The sequence below is a fragment of the Pteropus medius genome, unplaced genomic scaffold (genome assembly GCF_902729225.1).
Source record: "Pteropus medius unplaced genomic scaffold, Ma_sr-lr_union100, whole genome shotgun sequence".
NCBI lineage: Eukaryota > Metazoa > Chordata > Mammalia > Chiroptera > Pteropodidae > Pteropus > Pteropus medius.
In genome coordinates this window covers 2,941,152-2,952,832 of record NW_024351730.1, presented here as the reverse complement: position 1 = coordinate 2,952,832, position 11,681 = coordinate 2,941,152, and the positions used below count along the sequence as shown (strand labels likewise).

Genomic DNA, 11,681 nt, shown 5'->3' with positions numbered 1-11,681 from the left:
CCTTGGTTGTTCATGGTGTTTAATGGACTATTTATCAGCCTGGAAATATTTTTGGAAATCATCCTGCTGTTTTCCTTTAAAACAAATGTAGTGTAAGTAAATCTTGTTTTTCTAGTAAACAGAATATTTGATCTGATTCCAGTAAAATTGTGCATGCAAGAAAATGTTTCTCCACTGATTTTAATGGCAACATCAAAAGTACATTCATCATTGCACAGCCCTCAGAATTGAGTAGATTTTATTACCCCTGACCAAGTCAGAAACTAAACTTTTGTACATTTTTAGTATTGTTTTACCATGCCATCTTTATATACTAAATTAAATTATGCAAAAACCAAATAAGATTTTTGCAGAATTCTGTAATCTTTAGGAGAGTTAGAGAAGAGAGAGGTTAGAAATCATTTCTTCACTCCTTCCCTGCTCAGGCACATTTTCTGAAGCCTCAGTATCTCTCCAGGATTAACGTTTTTGCCAAGTGGTCTTCCTCTAGGGTTCCAAGTTTCTCAGAGCTCCATGTTATTATTTCTATCTCTTTTACCTTAATGATTAACAATGATAGTAGTTTTTTACTATTGCTAGTCTCTGGGCTTCTCAGCATCCATTGCTGATTCCATTAATAATACCCACATCTTTGTAAGTTGTCCCCTTGTTAATATTTCTTTACCTGATCGATCTGAGTGACATTCTAGTTTTTCCTAGGACTCTGATTGCTATGTAGAGGTTATATGTAATATATATTAAGCAAATATATAGTCATTAAATGTTTTCATGCTTACTTTTTAGGCCTAAAAGAAGAGCAAGAGAGAGAGAGAGAGAGAGAATAACCCCATAAAACAACCCAGTGATTTTCAACCAAAGAGGTTCTAGTTAGCAATGAGGTGCTCAATTCAACATTATAAAAGTACTAAAGTTATTCTTAGATTAAACCCACAGGCTAATCGAAACAATAAGTTTTGTTTTAGTTTAGTTTAATTTTACTTTGGCTAAAATGATGACAACTCGGTGTGGTACCACTAGTTATCTTAGAATAATTAGAAGGTTTAATTAGTGATTTTATGCATCTAAATAATAACTATGTGATAACTAATTATTTACACTTAGTAACTATAATGAGGCATAAATAAGCAAATATATATATATATATATATATATACATATATGTACATACATAAAAATTTAGAGTTCATAGTGGAAAATCAATAAAAAGGAGTTCTTGGCATTGAAAATTTGTCAATGACTGGCTTAATATTATAACTTCAGTAAAGGAGTCTCTTCTTAACCCTGGGACCTCTTTTTGCAGACTCTGCCACACTCCTCAAAGATACATTACAATGCAGGGCTGCTACTTCCTCGTGAACATTTAATCCTTAGAGGCCCCAAGAAATCAGCTAGGATATCCTTTCGTTGTGAATGTATACTATTGCTTGCTTCAGGCCCATAAATTAGAGAGGTATATAAGAAGAAAGAGTTGGACCAAAATTTGATACTAATCAATTCTAAATTTAAGAATCATTTTCATAAACTAGCCCTAAACTTGACTGTTGGGTGCCTCAATGTATCTAATTCTCTGTTTTGCTTTCCCCACACCAACATTTTACCACCCAGAATTGGATTCACTCCCTTAATAATTCTCGTTTTCTGTTACTTGCCATTAATGATTGACTTCACGCTTCAGTTAGTAGTTTCCAGGAGTGTTAGAGATAAGATTTTACTCACAGTCCCATGTGGGAGCCAATGCATGCTGTGGTTTATGGCAGTAAAAGATAAAAGTTCCTGAAAAATCTTATATCATTCTGATTATTCTTTCCAAGACCATTTTTTTTCGTGAAAGTCTTTTCTTAGGTATCTTTGGCACAACTAGCAATTATTACCTTGAAATCATCCTTGATGCCAAGCAGAACTTTCATAATAGGCCCTGGGTAAGAGGCTTCAATTTTATATAGTTAACATCTTATTTTTCTATCTCTATCTAGATGTATATAGTGGCATAAATATAAACACTAATATATAACAGAAATTCACTTTAGTATAGATTCTTAAATATTTTACTTATTCTTAATGCCTTTTCCTTGGAGATAATTTTTTTTTCTTTTTTTAATACACATGTTGCTAATGTCACATGCATCTGAGAAAAAAAATAGTTACTAAATTTTAAAACCTACTAGGCTATCAGAAAATAATTTATAAGAGCTTCAAGTGAAAAAACCTGGATTTTAAGGTGGGGAGATGTAGGTCTTGGTGTTGGTCTGTATTCTAATATGTAAAGCGAGGAAACTGAGTGGTCAATCCTTCTCTGACCACTCTGTCTCAACCTCCAATTCACAGTCTATACTAACAGTCTGCTCCTCCCACTGATAACACTTCCCATATTTATAATTTTCACAACTTGTAATTACTTAATTGAGCAGACGAATACACCTACTAACAAAGTCAAACTCAACATCCCCTTGTAGCACATACCCTGATCTCATAGTTAAGTATAGACTCTGTGGTTTTGAAAAAAGTACTTGATGTGGTATAAGCTGAACTTGGAATCTCTCTATGTCTGTCTGTCTCTCTCTCTCTCTCTCTCTCTCTCTCTCTCTCTCTCTCTCCCTCTGCTACTTATAAATTGTGTGACTGTCAAAAGGAACTGAATTAATATTTTAAATCTAATTCTTCATCTGTGGAAAACAGATGATAGCTTCTACCTACCTACTTTACGGAATTGCTACAAGTCTTAAAAAAGATAGCTCTATCAAATATACAGCATATATATGAAACTCACTAAATGCGTTTGAATATTTAGATTCACCGTTAGGAGAATTTATCTTTAGAAAAATTCAGCAAGAGATGGTTAATACTTTTGTAAGAAAAATCACAGAAGGTATTAGTAATGACAAGAATTCAAAGTATTAAAAATGTTTACAGAATTACTAGAGGAGTTAATTAATCAGTTAACATGAGCCCACATTAAGCAGGAATGAAATCTTTGCTAAATATGAAAATAATAACAGGAAAAATATTATTTTAAAACAAAGCCAAAACAATAAAACTGCATTAATAGTCTACGGTTTAAAGTTGAATTCTGAGCTTCGATGTGGCCCCCAAGGAGTCACAATCTAAGAATTCAGAAATAAGCTAGTATTCATTCTGCAATCCAACAATAATAATTGTTGAGAATGATAGTGATAAATGTAACAGTAGCAGCCAACATGCACTGACTGCTTACTATACCAGAACTATGTTTCTATGTATTATGTCTTATTTAATTTCCTCAACAACCCTATAAAGTTCGATTTTATTACTACTCATGTTTTATAGATGAGGAAATTTCAAGCCTCTCCTGAGTCTTAGAGGAGTTAAGTAACTTGTCCAAACCCCAGCTATTAAAATTTGAAGTTGGAATAAGACCTTAGGCAGTGAAATTCCAAAGTTACCACTAAGAAAAAACAAGACTTGAATGACAGAATGACTGAATGCAACTACTGTCTCTGTGCCTATTATGTATCCTGTTTTATTTTGCCTGCCAGTCTGAGAAGCCATTTTATCGAAACTACTCAGTTGCTGAACATTCAAGCATTAATTACAAAGGTAACACATGCCCAATCGAATAAAACTGCTGTTAATTGGTGTCCTACTGCTGAGACACATATGGACAAGCAGTATGTGTCAGGAAATTTTCATTCAGGTTAAAGAAACCAGGTATCAAACTCTCAGGAAAACTTGATTTAAGGAGCAGAGGCTTTGTCTACCCACACTAGCTCCACTTTGCTAACACACATGGCACTGAATAAATTGTCTTTACTGATTTCAATATCGCCATTGGGATATTAATTTATTATTAACACACAGTTAAATGACTAACAATTGTATTTTCACTCCTTCTTGGCGTACTATTTAAAATCATAATCATATAATTAAATTATTTGGAATGATTGTTATTTTTATTTTTTATTTTAATGAAGTACTTCTACCCAGTTTTTATTGTTTGTCTTTCTTAAACATTTGTTTTATGTTTAAATTAATTTTATTGTGCTGACATTGGTTAATAAAATTACATAGGTTTCAAATGCACAGTTCAATAATATATCATATATATATTGCACTGTGTTTTCACCATCCAAAGAAAATTTCTTATCACCACATATTTGACCCCCTTTATCCTTATCTACCTTCCCCTCTCCTACTTTTCCCCCTGGTAACCACTAAACTGTTTTCTGTGTCTAAGAGTTTTTGTTTATTTGTTCATTGCTTTCAGTTTTATATCCCACATATGAGCGAAATCATATGGTTCTCAACATTTTGTGTCTGACTTGTATCACTTAGCAAGATAATTTCAAGATCCGTCCATGTCATTGCAAAAGGCAGTATTTCATCTTTTCTTAAGGCTGAATAATATTCCATTTTATATATGTATCACAGCTTCTTTATCCAATCTATCAAAAGATATTTTGGTTGTTTCCATGTCTTAGCCACTGTGGATAATGCTTCAATGAACATTGAGGTGCATATATCTTTACGGATAAATGTTTTCAAAATTTTGGAGTAAATACCAGAAGAAGAATTACGAGTCATATGGTAATTCTATTCTTAATGTTTTCCATACTGTTTTCAATAATTGCTGTGCCAATTTACATTTCTACCAGCAGTTCCTTCTTCTCCCAGTCAGATGGTTGCCTCTTTGTTTTGTTGATGATTTCTTTTGCTGTGCAGAAGCTTTTTAGTTTGATATAGTTCCATTCATTTATTTTTGCTTTTACTTCCCTTGCCAATGAGGTCAAATTATTAAAATCCTCTCTAAATCCAAGGTCCATGAGTTTTGTACTTATGTTTGTTTTCTTCTATGCAATTTATTGTTTCAGGTGTTACATTTAGGTCTTTGATCCATTTTGAGTTAATTTTGATCTTTGGTGACAGATAGCAGTCCAGTTTCATTCTTTTGCAGGTGGCTAATTTTCCCAGTACCATTTATTAAAGAGGCTCTCAGTTCTATTCTAGGCTCTGAGTTCTATTCCATTAATCCATGTGCCTGTGTCTGTTTTTCTGCCAATACCATGTTGTTTTGAATACTGTTGCTTTGTAGTATAATTTAAAGTCAGGCAAAGTGATACCTCGAGTCTTATATACATTTTTTTTCCCCCCAGGATTGCTTTTACTATTCAGGATCTTTTATAACACCATACAAATTTGATGCTTTTTTCTTCTATTTCTTTTAAAAATGCCACTGGAATTTTGATGAAGATTGCACTAAATTTATATATTGTTTTGGGTAATATGACCATTTTAACTACGTTGATTCTTCCAATCCATGAACATGGAATATCTTTTCATTTCTTTGTGTCTTCTTCAATTTCTTTTAATAATGTATTTTAATTTTCAGTTTATAGGTCTTTCATATCCTTTGTTGAGTTTATCCCTAGGTATTTTATTTTTTTGTTGCAATTGCAAAAGAAATTATTTTTGCTTTTTATTTTTTTCTGAGATTTCATTTTTAGTATATAGAAATGCAATAAATTTTTGTACATTGATTTGTGTCCTGCAACTATATTGTATTTGTTTATTGTTTCTAAGAGTTTTTGGTGGAGTCTTTAGGGTTTTCTATATAAAGAATCATGTCATCTGCAAAAAGTGACAATTTGACTTCTTCATTTCCAGTTTGGATGCCTTTTATGTCTTTCTCTTGCCTGATTGCTCTAAATAGGACTTCCAATACTATATTGAATAATAGTGGTGAGAGCAAACAGCCTTGTCTTCTTCCTGATCTTAGAGAGAAAGCTTTTAGTTTTTCACTATCAAATATGATATTAGCTGAGGGGGTTTTGTATGTGGTCTTTATTATGTTGAGGTAATTTTTTTCTATATCGATTTAATTGTTTTAATCATAAATGGATGCTGTATCTTGTCAAAAGTCTTTTCTGCATCTATTGATATGATGTGATTTTTATCCTTTGTTTTCTTAATGTGGTGTATCACATTGATCAACTTGCATATGTTGAACCAACCTAAGCCCCTGTAATGAACCCCCACTTGATTGTGATATATAATCTCTTTAAGGTAGTGTTGTATTCAATTTGCTAGTACTTTGTTAAGGATTTTTGCATCCATATTCATCAGAGATATTGATATGTAGTTTCTGTGTGTGCATGTGTCATCATTACCAAGTATTGGTATCAGGGTAATGTTGCCTCATAAAATGAGTTAGAAATTATTATTTCTTCAATTTTTGGAAGAGTTCGAGAAGAATAGGTATTGAGCTTTTTTCAATGTTTGGTAGAAATCACTAGTGAAGCCACCTGGTCCTGGACTTTTACTTTTGGGGAAGTTTTTAGTGATTGTTTCATTTTCCTTACTGTTAATTGGTCTATTTAGATTTTCCAGTTCTTTGTGATTCAGTCTAGGAAGGTCATTTATTTCTAAGAACTTGTCCATTTCTTCTAGGTTATCAAATTTGGTGGCATGTAATCTTTCAGAATATTCTTGTATGATTCTTTGTATGTCAGAGGTATCTGTCATAACTTCTCATCTTTCACTTCTGATTTTGTTTATTTATGTCTCTTCTGTTTTATTCCTAGTGCGTCTAGCCAGGGAGTTGTCAGTTTTATTAATCTTTTCAAAGAACAAAAACTTTGTTGCGTTAATTTTTTTTCTATTGTCTCTTTGTTCTCCATTTCACTTAACCATCTTCTAATTTTGATTATTTCCTTCCTTCTGCTGACTTTTGGCTTCTTTTTTTTCTTTTAGTTCTTTAAGACATAATGTTAGGTTGCTTGTGTGGGATTTTTCTTGTTGATTGAGAAAGGTTTGTAATGATATGAACTTTCTTCTTATTACTGTTTTTCTGTGTCCTCAAAGTTTTGATATGTTGTATTTTTTTCATTTGTTCCTATATATCTCTTGATCTCTCCTTTTATTTTCGACCAAGTTGTTACTTAGTAGCATGTTGTTTAATCTCCACATATTCGTGGTTTTTCTTGCTTTCTTTTTATAGTTATCTGCAATTTCAATGCATTTTGTTGAAAAATATGCTTGGTATGAATTCATTCTTTTTAAACTTGTTGAGGCTAGTTTTCTATCCTTGAGAATGTTCCATGTGCACAAGGGAATGTATAATTTGGTGTTTGGGGATGGAAGGCTCTGTAAATGTCTATTATGTCCATTTAGTCTAATGTATCATTTAAGGCTGATATTTCCTTATTGATTTTTGCTTGGATATCTATCCATAACTGACAGTGGGTTGCTTATGTCCCCTACTATTACTGTGTTTTTGTAGGTTTCTTTCTTTAATTCTGTTAGTAGTTGCTTTATATATTTCGGTGTCCCTGATTGGGAGCATATATATTGATAAGCATTATATCTTCTTGATGTATGGATTCCTTCATCATTATGAAATGTTCATCTTTGTCTTTCATTATCTTTTTTACTTTGAAGTCTATTTCATCAAATAAATATGGCCACATCCACTTTTCTCTGGATGCCATTTCCTTGGAGTATCATTTTCTACCCTTTTAATTTGAGACTATATTTGTCCTTGCAGCTGAGATGTGTCTCTCAAAGGCAGAATATGATTGAGTTTCGTTTTTTGATCCAAACTTCTACTCTGTGCCTTTTTATTGGTGAGTTCAGTCCATTTACATTTACAGTGATTATTGAGGTTTTTCTATAGTCATTTTATATTATGTTTTCTGATAGAACAATGTCTCCATTGTTTCTTCATCCTCGTGTTTCTGTCTGTTATTTTAGTTTGGTGGTATTCTATGATTTTTTTTTGCTCTGTTCCCTCTTTTTTTATGTTAATGTCTCAGTTCTGTGTGTGTGTGTGTGTGTGTGTGTGCGTGTGTGTGTGTGTGTGTGTGTGTGTGGTTATCAGTAAGTGTTGCTAGCGTAAAAGAAACTAATATATATTCAGCAGTCTTTTTTCTTCTGCATGCACCTTATCTTTGGAGAAATTGCAGGGGTCGTCAGCACACCTGAAGAGCAATGGGTGAACCTCACCTTGGGAAAATCATCTTCATGGTCATGGTATCTCCCCTGCCAGATGTGTGTCTACCCATTTTTTAGATTTGCTGTCAATGCTTTAATTTTAGATACTTTTCACTTTGCTCACTCCATATTTTAATGATTTTGGGGAGTTAAAATTCAATCCAGAAAACTAAAATCTGAGTTAAATAAACTTTTCACATTTAGCCAATAATTCTATCTTTATGTATCAAGCATTGTCTAAAATTTTCAAGTCAATATACTCAATATATTGTATGTATACAAATCAGATGGATTAATCTAGAACTTAAAAGACATTTAGAAAAATTGAGGGCTGGAAATTTTTTAAAACTTATGTTAATTAATTTCAAATACATCTTTTTATTATTAAGCACTTTTTAGAAATAATTTATGATTATGTAATTACAAATATAAGTTGTATACTCATGTGTTTAATACATATATAATAAAAGAGTTATGTATCTCAGATTTTTACTGGACTGCACATTTTTTCATCTCTAGAAATTCTCCAGAGGAGAGCATCACATCTGCATAATCCATCGAACTTTAATTTTTAGTTTCTGACATCACCTATTAGAAGCACACTGTCGCCACCTTCTGACATTGCCGTAGAAAAGCTACCAAAATGTTTAACAGTTTCATTTTCTTCTATCATAATTTCATTATAATTTTACTGTTTGGCATTTCCATTTTTCTCAGTCACTGAATTTGCTCCAACTGTATGACCATTCCACCAAACATTTTTTCTTTTTATGATATCTTAATAGAATAGCTCACTACAATCATACAAAAGATTTTAAGACCAGCTTCAGTATAAAGTTTCACTTACTTTGCATAGAATTATAATTACCAAGATGTGCAGGCACATCTTAGTCCATAACATGTGGCATTTTAAGAATAAAAAACAAAAACACTGACATGACACTCATTGTATGCCATATACTCTTCTAAGAGCTGATGTTTACTAACATATTTAATTCTCCCAACAACTTTTTGGGCTAGAAACTATTATTACCACTATTTTACAGATGAGATAACTTAGGCACAGAAATGTTAACTTGCCAAGATTTATCCTGTTAATAAGATAGAATAGAGCCAGCATTCAAATTCAAATAGGCTGCACAGGCTAAATTAAATGAATCTACTAAAATTGTCACTTATGTTAAGGATAGAGCACTATGTTCTCAACTTGTTTCTCAGCTTTATGAAGAGAACAGTCAATACTAACTACTATTTCATACTGAGGTTCATTGGCTTTTATGCATCTTTTTGAATTGTAAGAAAACTATCGGCTTTGTGTAACTGTCACTAGATTGCTAATGTACATGTAATACAGATACGTTTGCCCATTTAAATAACTTACGGTTATTCTCACAAGAGAGACTTCCATCAGCATTCTGCTAAGAACAAGTAAATGGAATAATTGAGAAACTAAGCTAGAGTATACCAGTTTATTGAGCCGGCTTAGATCTTTGGTGTCTAAATGGCTCGTTAATAATCTCATTTGAATAATTCACTAAATATGTTGTGAACATTATGCAGAAGCATTCGAGAGATATTATATATGGTCCGTATTACTATTTTCCAAACCAGATGACAGTAAGTCATGAATAAGGAAATATTTGCCATTACATATTCCAAAATTTGACCTCTTTAGAAATTAAACAGATAAAAGTTATGTCAAATGGTTTTGTTAAACAAAAACTTATTTTTAATATCATTCACATTATTTTCTTTTGTAAATAATTCTTAGTATTAGATATAATAAGACAAGGCAGTTAAATATCTTCAGTTCTTTCCAATTATCTGTGCCATTGTGTTAGAATTCCTTCAAAACTTAAACACAAATCATATTTTGCTTCAAAATCCGTCTTCATCTCAAACTAATCGAGCTGAATATTCCTTCATTATAAACTAAACATAAAAAACTAAGTGATATTTTCAGGGAATTTTTTTTACAATTAATTAGATTCAGTGTTACTTATATTTCATAGTTTTTTTTTTATTTTCAGTCTTTTTATTTTCTTTTATATTTTAACAGCTATAGTCTACTTTTTACAATTATACTGTTTCCCTCAATAGTAGCGTAATAAAGTATTTTTTTAAATTTTTTATTTGAGTAAAAAATAAGTTGATTTTAAAATCAGTATTTAATAAATACTGAAACCATGGCATTGATTTGTAAATGACTAACAATTATGAAACAATATTTGATATATGCTTTAAAATTCTAATATCATTTTTATTATTTAACCAAATCAAAAAGTTATTTGCAGCATTTGAAAATAAAAACCACATGCAATAAACCATGTAAACAAGGTTAAAGTCAAGAGATTTTAAGTGTTTACTACTTATTGCTATTGGCTGGAAGGGAAAGCTAAATCCAATTTTATATTTTGCAAATAATCTTAGAGATTTCACTAATCTACCCTTCTTCTGATCACCTGTGCAACTTACTACCTGCACATTAATTTTCATATTGATTCATATTGTATAGTTACTTATCTTTTTCTTATCCATTTCCCTTACTAAATTGTAAGGTGTTGGAAACAAGAATTAATCTACAACAGGTATTTTGCCCCTAAAACTGTGCTATGCTTATAGAGTGGTTCAATAGATATTTATCAAATAAATTTGCACTAGGTTATATTGCTATTATTTATACCATATCTTAATTAACATATTTTAAGTCTCCAAAAAGTACATACAGTAAAACAGTAAAATGTACATAAAATGTATATTTTTTAAAATCGATAAAGAAAAATACAAATTAGACAGAAAAGCAAAATAGAAAATATTAAATATCTAATGACGTATAAATATATCATACATGTGATATATAAATATATCATTTTAAATATGATATATACAAATATATCACAAGAATCTACATAGTAAAAATTAGGGCTAAAAATTTTCCAACCATTAAAAAGAATAAAGAAAATAATTCCAGATATATGGCAAATGGTTTTCATGTTCTTTTCACAAATTAAAAAAAAAAAATTCTCAATTTCTTAGAGAAAACAAAGCTTTTCCTAGAATTCATATCTAAAATTATTTTTCATAACGATGCATGAATAAAGAATAAAACCTTGAAATGCGATAGATAAAAGAGTCAATATCGTTCTAGAAAAAAATATTTTTTTTTAATTCAGAGATCCTCAATTAAAGCTTAAGGACATAAATTTCATATGTAATTCAATGCACCTCAACTTTTAAACTATGTTGCTCGACAGACTGAATAAATTTTAAAATGTAACTCTCAATGACAAAATCTATTTATCTTTTTATGCAGCTACCTGAACACATATCAAAGTAATAAACTTGATTTTATAGTATTTATAATGTCATTCTTTCTGATGTTAGTTTAATATCAATAATTTTTACTTTTAATTTGTTAAAACAAACCAGTATCCTAACATTTTTTTCTGCATTTTCTCTATATCAGAAAAAAATGCACCGAAATCATCCAAAGATGTAAGCATTTAAGAGAAAGAGAGAGCTGGAATCAAGGAAGGCTACAATTTTATGCCATTCAGTATTATGATATAATCTGTCAGGAGAGTATTCTTGCCCATCCAGCTTCTCACAGTGGTTTTAAACTGAATGGATGACCAAGAGTGAATTTTTTCTCATATAGATTAACTTACATTATTCCTGTTCAGAGTTCAAAGGTTGAGAAAAGTCAATAAATTTAGAAT

The 11,681-nt window shown here is 31.0% G+C and overlaps 1 non-coding gene across 1 annotated transcript; it reads right to left on the bottom strand.

Moving 5' to 3' along the window:
• Window positions 1-7,854: 7,854 nt before the first annotated feature.
• LOC120588679 (U1 spliceosomal RNA) lies at window positions 7,855-8,025 on the bottom strand. The gene has a single exon (XR_005649271.1). It is a non-coding gene; the product is annotated as a U1 spliceosomal RNA (small nuclear RNA).
• Between the last annotated feature and the right edge of the window lie 3,656 nt (window positions 8,026-11,681).